The following is an 18464-nucleotide window of genomic DNA, read 5'->3' as shown; positions in this document are numbered from 1 at the left end:
AACTTTGCTGCCAAGCAAATGTCAGTCTATAACCATCTCCAAAGAGAACCCTTGATATTCAATGGTGTTACCATCACTGAATTCCCCACTATCAATATCCTGGGGGTCAGCATTGAACAGAAACCCAGCTGGACTCACCACATAAATGTAGTGGCTACAAGAGCAGGTTAGAGGCTAGGAATATTGCAACAAGTAACTCACCACCTGTCTCTCCAAAGCCTGTCCACCATCTGCAAGGCACAAGTCAGGAGTGTGATGGAATACTCCCCATTTGCCTGGATGGGCGCAGCTCCAGTAATACTGAAGCAGCTTGACACCATCCAGGACAAAGCAGCCCACTCGACTGGCACCACATCCCACAAGCATCCACTCCCTCCATCACTTAGGAGCAGCATAGGACACAGTGCACTACAGATACAGACCCTTCAGGCCACCATGTCTGTGCTGACTATGATGCCATTCTGAATTAATCCCAAGTCCCCGCACACGGTCTGTATCCTCTACTCTCTGCCTCTTCATGTCTGTGTAAATATCTCTTCAATGTTGTTAATGTAGTGGCTTCTACAGCTCCCCCAGCAGTGTGTTCTAGGCACCTACCACCCTCTGTGTAAAACATTCTCTTGTACATCTCCTATAAACTTTAACCACATGCCCCTGGTTTTTGACATTTCCACTCTGAGAAAAATCTCCGATTTTCCACACTATTCATACCTCTCATATTTGTATATACTTCTATCAGTTCGCCTTCAGCCTCCAACATTCGTGAAAACAATCCAAGTTTGTCCAAACTCTCCCTAAAGCCAATCTCTCCAATCCAGGCAACATCCTGGTAAATCTCTTTTGTACCGTCTCTGAAACCTTCATATCCTTCCTATAGTGCGGAGATGAGAACTGCATACAATATTCCAAATGTGGCCTAAGTGAAGTTTTATTCAGCTTTAACAGGACATTAACCTTTCTGCTCAATGCCCTGACTGAAGCATGCTATATGCCTTCTTATCCACTTGTGTTGCCACTTAGGGGGAGCTGGAGACTTGCACCCCAAGTCTGTCTATCAATGCTCCTAAGAGTCCTGCCACTTACTGTATGATTTACTCTTGCAATAGACCTCTCAAAACCTCACATTTGTCTGAATTGAACTCCATCTGCCATCTCTCATCTACAAGAGGCACTGCAGAAATTCACCAAACATCCTCAGACAGCACCTTCCAAACCCACAACCACTTCCATCTAGAAGGACAAGGGCAGCAGATACATGGGAACACCACCCCCTGCAAGTTTCCCGCTGAGCCGCACACCATCCTGACTTGGCAATATATTGCCATTCCCTCAGTGTTGCTGGGTCAAAATCCTGAATCTCACTCCCTAAAGAGGGTTCACTTACAGCACATGGACTGCAGCAGTTCAAGAAGGCAGCTCACCACCACCTTCTCAAGGTGGGGGGGGTGGGGGCAACTGGGGGTGGACAATAAATGCTGGCCAATCAGCGACACCCACATCTGACAAGAGAATAAAAACAACGGTTTGGTTACCCTCTGTTGTTCTTCCTCTCTGACCTGCCTCTCACCTTTGCACAATTCTGTACAATTTCACCAAGTCTGATGCTGTCCTCTTTAGTTAATCGCTATGGTTGGATTGCTCCTTGCTAGTTTTCTTCAATTTCCTGCCTAGGAGTGCTGTTATTCTGAGTTCTTTAGTTAATCCAGTTGCCTTATTCAATGTCACATGTACTTATTGTGTGTATTCTGAAATGTCCCTTTAACTATCTGCCACTGTGTCTTTAGTGATTAACCTTGCAGCTTACATTCATAGATTCTTACAGTATAGCAGAAGCCCCTCAGGCCCATTGCATCTGTAACTCCAAAGGTACACAACTATCTACACTCGTCCCACATATCCACTGTCAGCCCATACCCTTGAATGTTATGACATTTCAATGTGCTCATCCAAATACATTTTGAAGGTTTTGAGGTTTCCCACCTCTATTATGCAGTGCATTCCAGATTTCGAAAGCATTTTCCTTAAATCCCCTCTTGACCTCCTACCTTTTACTTTAAAATTATATCCCATTGTTATTAAGCCTCCAAAGAAGAGGAACAGTTGCTTTCTAATCATCCTGTCCACGAAGGTCCCTGTGGCCTTTTTAGATTAGATTAGATTACTTACAGTATGGAAACAGGCCCTTCGGCCCAACAAGTCCACACCGCCCCGCCGAAGCGTAACCCACCCATACCCCTACATGTACATCTACATCTACATCTACCCCTTACCTAACACTAGGGGCAATTTAGCATGGCCAATTCACCTGACCTGCACATCTTTGGACTGTGGGAGGAAACCGGAGCACCCGGAGGAAACCCACACAGACACGGGGAGAATGTGCAAACTCCACACAGTCAGTCGCCTGATCTCTGCTCCAAAGAAAACATTCCAAGCTTTTTCTGTTTCGCATCTCTGAACTGCTCCAACATCCTGGTGAATCTCCCTCTGCACCCCCTCCATCCCAGGAACATCCCGTTGAATTTCCCTCTGCACTCCCTCCATCCCAGGAACATCCCGGTGAATCTCCCTCTGCACTCCCTCCAGTGCAATCACATTCTTCCTATTGTGATGGGACCAGAACTGTACACTGTACTCCAGCTGTGGCCTCACCAAAGTAATCTAAAACCTGCCTCCTCATTATTAACCAACTGGCCAATCTGTGTGTCATCTGAAAATTTACTTATCACTCCCCCCCCCCCTCCCCCCACCGCGCACCCTACACCCCAATATTCTCATCAACATCATTTATGAACATCACAAACAATGCAGGACGCGCACTGATCCCTGTGGTACATCACTGCACACGGGGCTCCAGTCACACTGCCTTTACCTCCAATTTTTGTCTCAGACCTCGGCCACATGCATTACCAACTGTGGCCACCACCTCTGGTGGTGCTGTTGTGGCTAAACAGTCCTGTTTGTCCAATACCCTTTTGAAAGTTATGATTCAATCTGCTCCCACTGTCCTTTTCTGGCAATACATTCCAAATCAAAACATCTAATTTTGATTTGGGCACTATCTTCTTAAATTCACATTTCTCTCGGTTCTTTTGCTAATGATCTTAAAACTATGTTCCTCTTGTCAGTTGTCACAAATTCTCCTTATTTACTCCATGAATATCCTTCATGATTTTGAACACATCAATTAACTCTTCCCTTAACGTCTCCTTTCTCCAGTTTCTCGAGTAACTGAAGTCCTTCATCTCTGGGCAATCCCATCTGCACTCACTGCAAAGGACATTCTTCCTGTAGTATGGTGTGCAAACCTGGACACAGTGCTTCACCTGAGGCCTAATCCTTGCCTTAGTGTGACTCTCAAAGTGTCTGAATGTCCAATGATAGAGTGACTAAAATTGTTAAAGTGCCAGAACTGGAACAGTGGCAGCATCTCAGGGGGTCAGAGAATCAGAGATTTTACACCAAGGAAAGGGACCGTTTGGTCCATTGTATCAACTCCAAACATCAAACATCCATCAGTTCTAATTCCGTAATCTAGCAGTTGGCCCTTAGTATTGTATGCTAAAGTGTTTGAAGTTCTCATCTAAATAGTTCTTACATGGAATTATGCCTCTGTCACCTTTCAGTCATTACATTCCAGGTACCCACAAACCTCTGGGCGGAAAACACTTTCCTTCAATTTCCTCTGAACTGCCTGCTCCTTAAAACTGTGCCACTTACTTATTGAACCATTTACTAAAGGGAAAAGTTTTCCCTATCAGGGTTTGGTGTTAGTGTGTGTTTGGAAGAGATTCCAAAGTCGCGGTGGATATTGTTGGTGCAATGGGAATGCAGGGCTGTGGAACCCTGGAGTGATTTGGATACAGAAGAATGATGTTTATTCCGTAAATACGTTTGCTTACTCTGGTGATCTTTATGGTTCACTCTGCCCCAGAAGTCTGAACCTCAAACAGGAATTAGACCTGTTCGATGTAAATGGCCAGAGACCAGTTTGAGTTATGAGTCGATGACACGCCTTGGTTGGCTTGGTTCACTATGGTAGATACCATCTCTCCGGGTGGAAAATATATGGCTCCTGCTCATTATTTTCAACCCTTGTATCTTTTGAAAGATTCTCAAATCCCAAGTAGTCAGACATCAACATAAGTCATTCTGAGGTTATTGAAATATTTCATTGTTTCAGTTTGGTTCCATGGTTTTAAAGTATGGTTTCTTAAATTGTTTCCCGACCAGTTTTTGACTGAATTATGTGGTCCCATCAAATCTTTTCTTTCAAGTTATAATCCTGAAAATTTCACTGTGATGCTGTGATGATCTGATGATCAGAATGAAAAATACAAGGTTTTCTTTTTAATAAGTGAGGGAGGATATGTGTTTTGGGATTAATTTGGTCAGTGCTGTGATCTCTTGGAGTCTGTCACACAGGAGCTTGAGAATTGCCTGCTGGGATCTTTCTCAATTGATCCATTTACTGGGTCTTTTTATTCTGGAGAGAGGTCCATTTTTCTGTCAGTGTTCTCATCATCCTTCCACTTTCACATTTTGCATTGAAAGATCAAGTTTCACACAGAAAAGGTGCATTCACTATTATGATCCTTGAATTAAAATTTTATTTTAAATCAGTTCAAGATTAGGACCCAAAAATTAGCTGAAAACTCAAGTTTACATTTCTGCTGTCGATCTAAAGGAAATAACGTTGGAGACTATTTCCTAGTTTATGTGGAATTAATTTCTATTTCAATGTGAGGGAGGTTTACACAGCTTTTATTCTGTGGATCTGAACGATGTCAAACAAATATCAGACGGGCAAATACATTCACATGAAATATTTCTGCTTAAACGTCACTGATCCTACATTACTTTGAAAATACTTAATTGGTAGGTATTGACAGATATAATGTGATTGAATTGTTGAAAGCTAGAATGGTTCAGGTATCAACAGCAGTGACTTGACATCTTATATATAACACCCATAACATCAGAAAAAGTTTGAGGCACTTTACGGGAGAGATTAGCACACAAAATTGGACACTGAGTCATAATGGGAGGAATTAGGACATTTTGATGAAAGTGGTTGATCTTAACGAGTGTCAGAAAGGAGCAAAGCATCATAGAGAAGCAGAGGGGTGTAGGGTGGGGATACCAGCACTAAGGATGTAAGGGGTGTAGGGTGGGGATACCAGCACTAAGGATGTAGGTGGCTGATAAATGTGTATGAACCCATTGTGGCTTGGTTAAAATCAGGGAAATGTAAAAGGACAAAAATTGAGGAACGTGAGATCGAGGGGGTTCATGTGGGTTGGAAGTTTATAGCGATAACATGGTGGCTCAGTGGTTAGCACTGCTGCCTCACAGCGCTAGTGACCTGGGTTCAATTCCAGCCTCAGGTGACTGACTGTGTGGAGTTTGCACATTCTCCCCGTGTCTGTGTGGGCTTCCCCCGGGTGCTCTTGTTTCCTCCCACAGTCCAAAGACGTGCAGGTCAGGTGAATTGGTCATGCTAAACTGCCCATAGTGTTCAGGGATGTGAAGGTTAGTTGCATTAGGCAGGAGTAAATGTAGAGCAGTAGGATAGGGGAATGGGTCTGGGTGGGTTACGCTTTGGAGGGTCAGTGTTGACCTGTTGGGCTGAAGGGCCTGTTTCCACACTGTAGGGATTGTACAGAGATAGATATGAGTTCTATTAGTGATCTCAAAATAACAGCAATGAAGTGTTGGAATAAACACAGCAATAGGAATGTAATCACATTGTTACCCATTCTGCTGCTATCTTTATTCCCATGGCAGCAGATAATTCATCTGTTAATGAAAAACTTGATATGGATTTGGGGAAAGCAGATGCTATCATTCACCGATGCAAACAACTCTGCTTGGATAATATTAATGCCTACTCTGAACAATATTCAGGTCGAAGGGGCCAACTGCCCAGAAACATGATGTATCCTTCCGGAACGTGGATGACATACAGCTGTCAAACAAAAACTCAACCACTTTTCCCCTCGCTGTTTGTAACACTTCCCAGGTATCTCAGGGGATCGTACAGGGCTCTCACAAACAGATATTGCAACAGTTTGACCAGACAGAGACAGCTACACTGTGTATACAGGGTTTAACCTCGGGTGAGAATAACTGCAGAACAACATGAGACTGAAGCTCCAATTCTAAAAGGGTGAAGCTGAGATAATGTGACTGGCGCAATAACGTCTCCGGAGCAATAACATCAAAACGAAAGTGAAGTCAAAGTAACACAGCTACATTAAAGCACAGTAACATTACAGAACTGTAACAGAGTAGCATTACAGCACAGTAACACAGTAACATTACAGCACAGTAACACAATAACATTACAGAGCAGTAACACAGAAACATTACAGAACAGTAACACAATAACACTACAGAACAGTAACACAGTAACATTACAGCACAGTAATGTTACAGTACAGCAACACACTAAAATTACAACACAGTAACATTACAGCACAGTAGCACACTAACATTACAGCACTGTAACAAAGCAACATTGCAGAACAGTAACACAGTAACATTACAGCAGTATAATAGAGTAACATTACAGCATAGTAATACAGCACCATCTCAACACAGTAACATTACAACACAGTAACACAGCAACATTACAGCACAGTAACACACTAAAGTTACAACACAGTAACATTACAGCACAGTAACATAGTAATATTACAACACAGTAACACACTAAAGTTACAACACAGTAGCATGGCAACATTACAGCACAGCAACGCACTAACATTAAAGCACAGTAATCCAGTAACATTACAGCACAATAAGAGAACAACAGCAACATTAAAGCCCAGTATCACAGTAACATTGCAGCATTGTAACATGCTAACATTACAGCACAGTAGCACAAAAACATTACAACACAGTAACACAGTAACATTACAGCACAGTAACACAGCAACATTACAGCACAGTAACATTACAACAAGGCAACAATGTAACATTACAGTACAGTAACACTGCAACATTACAGCACAGTAACATGGTAACATTACAGCATAGTAATACAGCAACATTACAGCACAGTAACACAGTAACATTACTGCTCAGTAACACAGTATCATTACAGCACAGTAACACAGCAATGTTACAGCACAGTAAAGCAGTAACACTACTACACAGTAACACAGTAACATTACAGCACAGCAACACAGTAAAATTACAGCACAGTAACACAGCAACATTACAGCACAATGACACAGCAACATTATATCACAGTAACACCGTAACATTACAGCACAGTAACATAGTAACATTACAGCATAGTAACAGAGTAAAATTACAGCATAGTATCACAGCAACATTAAAGCACAGTAACACAGTAACATTACATCATAGTAACACAGTAACATTGCAGCACAGCAACACAGGAGCATTACAGCACAGTAACACAGCAAAATTACAGCATAGTAACACAGCAACATTTCAGCACCATAACACAGTAATATTATAGCACGTACCTTTACAGCACAGTAATACAATAACATTACAGCATAGTAATACAGTAATGGTAAAGCACAGTTACGCAGTAACATTACAGCACAGTAACATCATAATATTACAGCATAGTAATACAAAAACGTTACAGCACAGTAACACACTTACATTACAGAACTGTAACACAGCAACATTACAGCACCTAACACAGTAACATTTGTGTGGCTGCATAGAGCCATTTGCCGAGTCCATCAGGAAGGATGCGAGCCTGAGAGGATTGAGTATTCCTGGCGACACAGTATCATCACAGCATAGGAACACAGCAATTTTACAGAACAGCAACACAGTCACATTACAGCACAGTAGCACAGCAAAGTTACAGAACAATAACACAGTAACATTACAGCACAGTAACACATTAATATTACAGCACAGTAACACATTAATATTACAGCCTAGTAACACAGCACCGTTATAGCACAGTAACACACTAATATTACAGCACTGTAACAAAGCAACATTGCAGCGCAGTAACACAGTAACATGATAACATAGTAACACAGCAACATAGCATAGTGGCACAGCAACATTACTGCATAGTAACACAGCAATATTACAGCACAGTAACACTGTAACATTACAGCACAGTAACACTGTAACATTACAGCACAATAATACAGCAATATCTCTGCACAGTAACACAGAAACATTACAGCACTGTAAAACATCAACATGACAGCACAGTAACACAGTAGCACAGTGACACAGTAACATTACAGCATTGTAAAACTGTATTTTTACAGCATAGTATCACAGTAACATTACAGCACAGTAACACAATAACATTACAGCAAAGTAACATTACAGTATCACATCACAATAACATTAAAGCACAGTAATCCAGTAACATTACAGCACAGTATCACAGCAACAGTACAGCCCAGTAAGACAACAACATTACAGCACAGTAACAATAATACCACAGCATAGTAACACAGTAACGTTGCAGCACAGTAACACAGTAACATTACAGCAGAGTAATAGAGTGACATATCAACTTTACTGCATAGCAACACAGTAACATAACAGCACAGTAACACGGTAACACTACAGCACAGTAACACAGTAACATTAGAGAACAGTAACACATTAATATTATAGCATAGCAACACAGTAACATTACAGCACAGTAACATGGTAACACTGCAGCACAGTAACATTAGAGCACAGTAACACAGCAAGGGTGCAGAACAGTAACATCGTAACATTACAGCACGGTAACACACAAACTTTACAGCACAGTAACACTGCAACATTAAAGCACAGTAACACAGTAACATTACTGCACAATAACATAGTAACATTGCAACACAGTAACACAGCAATGTTAAAGCACAATAATACAGTAACATTATTGCACAGTAACACAGTATCATTACAGCACAGTAACACAGCAACTTTACAGCATAGTAACACAGTAACATTACAGCACAGTATCACAGTAATACTACAGCACAGTAACACAGTAACTTTAGAGCACAGTAACACAGCAATGTTACAGCACAGTGACACATCAACAAAACAGCATAGTAACATTACAGCACTGTAAAACAGCAACATGACAGCACAGTAACACAGTAGCACAGTGACACAGTAACATTACAGCATTGTAAAACAGTAATTTTACAGCATAGTATCACAGTAACATTACAGCACAGTAAGACATCAACATTACAGCACAGTAACACAGTCATTTTGCAGCATAGTATCACGTTACAGCACAGTAACCCAGCAACCGTACAGTACCGTAACACAGTAACATTACAGCACAGTAACACAGTCACGTTACAGCATAGTAAAACAGTAACATTACAGCACAGTAACCCAGCAACTATACAGTACCGTAACACAGTCACATTACCACACAGTAGCACAGTATCATTACAGCATAGTAAAACAGTAACATTATAGCACAGTAACATAGCAACATTACAGCACAGTAACGCATAACACTACTGAACAGTAACACAGTAACATTAGAGCACAGTAACACACTAATATTACAGCACTGTAACAAAGCAACATTGCAGCGCAGTAATACAGTAATATGATAACACAGTAACACAGTAACGTAGCATAGTGGTGCAGTAACATTGCTGCATTACACAGCAAATTTACAGCATAGTAACACTGTAACATTATAGCAGAGTAATAGAGTAACATTACGCCACAGTAATACAGCAAATCTCTGCACAGCAACACAGTAACATTACAGCACAGTAACACATCAACATGACAGCCCCAGTAACACAGTAGCACAGTGAAACAGTAAAATTGCAGCACAGTAACACAGTAACATTAAAGCACAGTATCATAGTAACATTGCAACAGAGTAACAAAGCAACATTACAGCACCATAACATAGTAATATTACAGCACAGTAACATAGTTAAATTACAGCACAGCAACACACTAAAATTAAAACACAGTAACACAGTAACATTACAGCATAGTAACACAGCAACATTACAGCACAGTAGCACACTAACATTACAGCACTGTAACAAAGCAACATTGCAGAACAGTAACACAGTAACATTACAGCAGTATAATAGAGTAACATTTCAGCATAGTAATACAGCACCATCTCAGTACAGAAACATTGCAACACAGTAACACAGCAACATTACAGCACAGTAACATAGTAATATTATAACACAGTAACATACTATAGTTACAACACAGTAACATGGTAACATTACAGCACAGCAATGCACTAACATTACAGCACTGTAACAAAGCAATGTTGCAGCACAATAACACAGTAACACAATAGCACAGTAATGCAGTAACATTACAGCAGTGTAATAGAGTAACATTACAGCATTGTAATCCAGCATCATCTCAGCACAGTAACACAGTAACATTACAGCATAGTAACAAAGAAACATTACAGCACAGTAACACAGTAACATTACAACACAGTAACATTACAACACAGCATCGTATTACAATAACATTAAAGCACAGTAATCCAGTAACATTACAGCACAGTAAGAGAACAACAGTACAGCCCAGTAAGACAACAACACAGCACAGCACAGTCATATTACAGCACAGTAAAACAGCAACATTACTGCAGAGTAACATGGTATTAGTACAGCACAGTAACACAGTAACATTACAGGATAGTAACACAGCAACATTACCACACAGTAAGACAGAAACATTACAGAACAGAAATAAAACAACATTTCAACACAGTAACACAGCAACATTACAGCACAGTAACATAGTAACATTACACAGTAGCACAGTAACACACTAAAATTACAACATAGTAACACAGTAACATTACAGCATAGTAACATTACAGTATCACATCACAATAACATTAAAGCACAGTAATCCAGTAACATTACAGCACAGTATCACAGCAACAGTACAGCCCAGTAAGACAACAACATTACAGCACAGTAACAATAATACCACAGCATAGTAACACAGTAACGTTGCAGCACAGTAACACAGTAACATTACAGCAGAGTAATAGAGTGACATATCAACTTTACTGCATAGCAACACAGTAACATAACAGCACAGTAACACGGTAACACTACAGCACAGTAACACAGTACATTAGAGAACAGTAACACATTAATATTATAGCATAGCAACACAGTAACATTACAGCACAGTAACATGGTAACACTGCAGCACAGTAACATTAGAGCACAGTAACACAGCAAGGGTGCAGAACAGTAACATCGTAACATTACAGCACGGTAACACACAAACTTTACAGCACAGTAACACTGCAACATTAAAGCACAGTAACACAGTAACATTACTGCACAATAACATAGTAACATTGCAACACAGTAACACAGCAATGTTAAAGCACAATAATACAGTAACATTATTGCACAGTAACACAGTATCATTACAGCACAGTAACACAGCAACTTTACAGCATAGTAACACAGCAACATTACAGCACAGTAACACAGTATCATTACAGCACAGTAAGACAGCAACTTTACAGCATAGCAACACAGTAACATTACAGCACAGTATCACAGTAATACTACAGCACAGTAACACAGTAACTTTAGAGCACAGTAACACAGCAATGTTACAGCACAGTGACACATCAACAAAACAGCATAGTAACATTACAGCACTGTAAAACAGCAACATGACAGCACAGTAACACAGTAGCACAGTGACACAGTAACATTACAGCATTGTAAAACAGTAATTTTACAGCATAGTATCACAGTAACATTACAGCACAGTAAGACATCAACATTACAGCACAGTAACACAGTCATTTTGCAGCATAGTATCACGTTACAGCACAGTAACCCAGCAACCGTACAGTACCGTAACACAGTAACATTACAGCACAGTAACACAGTCACGTTACAGCATAGTAAAACAGTAACATTACAGCACAGTAACCCAGCAACTATACAGTACCGTAACACAGTAACATTACCACACAGTAGCACAGTATCAATTCAGCATAGTAAAACAGTAACATTACAGCACAGTAACCCAGCAACTATACAGTACCGTAACACAGTAACATTACCACACAGTAGCACAGTAACATTAGAGCACAGTAACACACTAATATTACAGCACTGTAACAAAGCAACATTGCAGCGCAGTAATACAGTAATATGATAACACAGTAACACAGTAACGTAGCATAGTGGTGCAGTAACATTGCTGCATTACACAGCAAATTTACAGCATAGTAACACTGTAACATTATAGCAGAGTAATAGAGTAACATTACGCCACAGTAATACAGCAAATCTCTGCACAGCAACACAGTAACATTACAGCACAGTAACACATCAACATGACAGCCCCAGTAACACAGTAGCACAGTGAAACAGTAAAATTGCAGCACAGTAACACAGTAACATTAAAGCACAGTATCATAGTAACATTGCAACAGAGTAACAAAGCAACATTACAGCACCATAACATAGTAATATTACAGCACAGTAACATAGTTAAATTACAGCACAGCAACACACTAAAATTAAAACACAGTAACACAGTAACATTACAGCATAGTAACACAGCAACATTACAGCACAGTAGCACACTAACATTACAGCACTGTAACAAAGCAACATTGCAGAACAGTAACACAGTAACATTACAGCAGTATAATAGAGTAACATTTCAGCATAGTAATACAGCACCATCTCAGCACAGTAACATTGCAACACAGTAACACAGCAACATTACAGCACAGTAACATAGTAATATTATAGCACAGTAACACACTATAGTTACAACACAGTAACATGGTAACATTACAGCACAGCAATGCACTAACATTACAGCACTGTAACAAAGCAATGTTGCAGCACAGTAACACAGTAACACAATAGCACAGTAATGCAGTAACATTACAGCAGTGTAATAGAGTAACATTACAGCATTGTAATCCAGCATCATCTAAGCACAGTAACACAGTAACATTACAGCATAGTAACAAAGAAACATTACAGCACAGTAACACAGTAACATTACAACACAGTAACTTTACAGCATCGTATTACAATAACATTAAAGCACAGTAATCCAGTAACATTACAGCACAGTAAGAGAACAACAGTACAGCCCAGTAAGACAACAACACAGCACAGCACAGTCATATTACAGCACAGTAAAACAGCAACATTACTGCAGAGTAACATGGTATTAGTACAGCACAGTAACACAGTAACATTACAAGATAGTAACACAGCAACATTACCACACAGTAAGACAGAAACATTACAGAACAGAAATAAAACAACATTTCAACACAGTAACACAGCAACATTACAGCACAGTAACATAGTAACATTACACAGTAGCACAGTAACACACTAAAATTACAACATAGTAACACAATAACATTACAGCAAAGTAACACATCAACACTACAGCACAGTAATAGACTAATATTACTGCATAGTAACACAGCAACATTACAACACAGTAACACAGTAATATTACTGCATAGTAACATGGTAACATTACAGCATAGTAAAATAGTAACATCACAGCACAGTAACACAGCAACATTACAGCAGAATAACAGAGCAATATTACAGCACACCAAGACAAATATATTCAGCACAGTAACACTGTAAAATTACAGCACAGTATCTCAGCAACATTACAGCATAGTAACATTGCAACAAAGCAACACAGCAACATTACAGCACAGTAACATTACAACAAAGCAACAATGTAATATTACAGCACAGTAACACAACAACATCACAGCACAGTAACACTGCAACTTTACAGCACAGTAACACAATAACATTACAGCATAGTAACCCAGCAAAATTACAGCACAGTAACACAGCAACATTACTGCTCAGTAACACAGTATCATTACAGCACAGTAACACAGCAATGTTACAGCACAGTAAAGCAGTAACACTACAGCACAGTAACACAGTAACATTAGAGCACCGTAACACAGCAATGTTACAGCACAGTGACACATCAACATTACAGAGCAGTAACACAGTCATTTTACAACATTGTCTCACGTAACAGCACAGTAACCCAGCAACCTTACAGCACAGTAACATTACAGCATAGTAACACAGCAACATTACAGCACAGTAAAACCATAACATTTCACCACAGTAACACAACAGCATGACAGCACAGTAACAGAGACCACAGTAACACAACAGCATGACGGCACAGTAACAGAGTAATATTACAGCAAAGTAATGCAGCAACATTACAGGACAGTAACACCGTAATGTTACAGCACAGTAACACAATAACATTGCAGCACAGTAACACAGCAATGTCACAGCACCCTAACACAGTATTATTACTGCACAGTAACATAGTAACATGACAGCATGGAAACACAGCAGCATAACAGCACAATAACACAGTCACATTACAGCACAGTAACATTGTAACATTGCACCACAGTAACATAGTAACATTACAGCATAGTAACACAGCAGCACTACAGCACAATGACACAGTCACATTACAACAAAGTAACACAGAACAGTACAACACAGTAACCCAGCAACATTACAGCACAGTAACATTGTAAAGTTACTGCATAGTAACACAGTAACAGTACAGCACAGTAACATAGTCACATTCCAGCACAGTAACACAGCAACATTGCAGTACAGTAACACAGTAATATTACAGAATAGTATCACAGTAATATTATAGCACAGAAACACAGCAACATTACAGCATAGTAACACAGTAACATTATAGCACAGCAGCATAGTAACCTTATAGCACAGTAACACATGACGGTACAGCAACATTACGGCACAGTAACATTAAAGCATAGTAACACTGTAACATTACAGCACGGTAACACACAAACTTTACAGCACAGTAACACTGCAACATTAAAGCACAGTAACACAGTAACATTACTGCACAATAACATAGTAACATTGCAACATTGCAGTACTGTAACACAGTAATATTACAGAATAGTATCACCGTAATATTATAGCACAGAAACACAGCAACATTACAGCATAGTAACACAGTAACATTATAGCACAGCAGCATAGTAACCTTATAGCACAGTAACACATGACGGTACAGCAACATTACAGCACAGTAACATTAAAGCATAGTAACACTGTAACATTACAGCACGGTAACACACAAACTTTACAGCACAGTAACACTGCAACATTAAAGCACAGTAACACAGTAACATTACTGCACAATAACATAGTAACATTGCAACACAGTAACACAGTAATGTTAAAGCACAATAATACAGTAACATTATTGCACAGTAACACAGTATCATTACAGCACAGTAACACAGCAACATTACAGCACAGTAACACTGTAACATTACAGCACAGTAACACAGTAACATCACTGCACAGTAACATAGTAACATTACAGCACAGTAACATAGCAATGTTAAAGAACAATAACATAGTAACATTATGACACCGAAACATAGTAATATTACAGCACAGTAACACAACAACATTACTGCACCATAATGTAGTAACATTACAGCATTGTAACACAGTAACCTTCCAACACAGTAACACAGTAACATTGCTGCACAGTAACACAGCAATGTTACAGCACCGTAACACAGTAACATAGTAACATGACAGCATGATAACACAGTAATGTTACAGCACAGTAACACAGCAACATTACATCACAGTAACATAGTAACATTACAGCATAGTAACACAGCAGGATTACAGCACAATAACACTGTCACATTACAACAATGTAACACATAACAGTACTACATAGTAACACAGCAATGTTACAGCACCCTAACACCATAACATTACTGCACAGTAACATGGTAGCATTATGGCATGGTAGCACATTAACTTCACAGCACAGTATCACTGCAACATTAAAGCACAGTAACGCAGTAACATTACTGAACAGAAACATAATAACATTAGAGTATAGTAACACAATAATATTACAGCAACATTACAGCACAGTAACGCAGTTACATTACAGCACAGTAACATTGTAACATTACAGCATAGAAACACAGTAACAGTGACACAGATACATTAGAGCACAGTAACATAGCAATATTACAGTATAGTAACACAGTAATATTACAGAATAGAAATACAGTAATATTACAGCACAGTAACACAGCAACATTACTGCACAGTAACATAGTAACATTACAGCATAGTAACACAGTTACATCACAGCACATTGACATTGCAATGTCACAGCATACTAACATTACAGCACAGTAACATTTTGCAGCATAGTATCAAAGAAACATTTCAGCACAGTAACACAGTAACATTATAACACAGTAACACAGTAACATTACAGCACAGTAACACAGTAATGTTACAGCATTGTAATACAGCAACATTTCAACAAAGTAACACATGACAGTACAGCAACATTACAGCAGAGTAACATTACAGCACAGTAACACAGTAACGTTACAGCACAGTGACATAGCAGCATTACAGCACAACACCTCAGTAACATTAAAACCAAGTAACACATAAAATTACAGCACAGTAACACAGCAACATTTCAGCACAGTAACACAGTAACATTATAACACAGTAACACAGCAACATTACAGCACAGTAACATACTCATATTACAGCACAGTAACATTGTAACATTACAGCAGAGTTGTTGAGGTGGCACAGTGGGTCAGTGGTTAACACGGCTGACTCACAGCACCAGAGTCCCAGGTTCAATTCAAGCCTTGGGTGACTGTCTGTGTGGAGTTTGCACACTCTCCCTGTGTCTGCGTGGGTTTCATCTGGGTGCTCCGGTGTCCTCCCACATTACAGCATAGTAACACAGCAACATTACGGCATAGTAACACAGTAACATTACAGCACAGTAACACAACAAAATTACAGCATAGTAACGCAATAATATTATAGCACAGTAACACAGCAACATTACAGCATAGTAACACAGCAAGATTACAGCACAGTAACACAACAAAATTACAGCATAGTAACACAGTAACATTACAGCACAGTAACACAGCAACATTACAGAATAGTAAAACAGTAACATTACAGCACAGTAACACAGCAATGTTACAGCATAGTAACACAACAAAATTACAACATAATAACACAGTAACATTACAGCACAGTAATGCAGTAACATTGGAGCAAAATAACACACCATTGTTACAGCACAGTAACACAGCAACGTTACAGCATAGTAATATAGTAACATTATAGCACAGTAACACAGTAACATTACTGCACAGTAACACAGCAACATTACAGCATAGTAACACAGTAACATTACAGCATCGTTACAGTACAGTAACACAGTAACATTACAGCATAGTAACACAGTAACATTACAGCACAGTAACACAGTAACATTACAGCATATTAACACAGCATCATTACAGCACAGTAACATAGTAATGTTACAGCACAGTAATGCAGTAACATTACAGCACAGTAACACAGTAATATTACAGCATAGTAACACAGCAATGTTACAGCATAGTAACACAGTAACATTACAGCACAGTAATATAGTAAAATTATATCATGGTTACACAGAAACTTTACAGCACAGTAACACTGCAACATTGCAACACAGCAACATTACAGCACCCTAACACAGCAACATTACTATGCAGTAACATAGTAACATTATAACATGGTAACACAGAAACTTTACAGCACAGTAACACTGCAACATTAAATCACAGTAACACAGTAACATCACTGCACAGTAACATAGTAACATTATAGCACAGGAACAATGTTAAAGCATAATAACACAGTAATATTGAAGCATAGTAACACAGCAGCATTACAGCACAATAACACAGTCACATTACACCAAAGTAACACATAACAGTACATCACAGTAACTCATTAATATTACATCACAGTAACACAGTCTTTTTACAGCATAGTATCATAGGAACATTACAGCACAGTAACACAGCAAAATTACAGCACAGTAATGCAGTAACATTACAGCACAGTAATACAACAACATTACAATACCCTAATACAGTAACTTTACTGCACAGTAACATAGTAACATTACAGCACGGTAACACAGTAACATCACAGTACAGTAACAGAGCAACTTTACAGCATAGTAACATAGCAAACTTACTACACTGTAACATAGTAACATTACAGCATAGTAACATCATAACATTACAGCATAGTAACACATTAATATTACAGCAGAGTAACAGTCATTTTGCAGCACAGTACCACAGCAACATCACAGCATAATAACAGTAACATTACAGCACAGTAACATAGTAACATTATAGCACAGTAACATAGCAACATTTCAACAAAGTAACACATAACTGTACAGCACAGTAATACAGCAACATTACAGCACAGTGACACAGCAACATTACAGCACAGTAACTCATTCATGTCACAGCACAGTAAACCAGCAACCTTACAGCACAG

The sequence above is a fragment of the Chiloscyllium punctatum genome, chromosome 25 (assembly GCF_047496795.1).
Source record: "Chiloscyllium punctatum isolate Juve2018m chromosome 25, sChiPun1.3, whole genome shotgun sequence".
NCBI lineage: Eukaryota > Metazoa > Chordata > Chondrichthyes > Orectolobiformes > Hemiscylliidae > Chiloscyllium > Chiloscyllium punctatum.
This window is presented reverse-complemented; position numbering follows the sequence as displayed.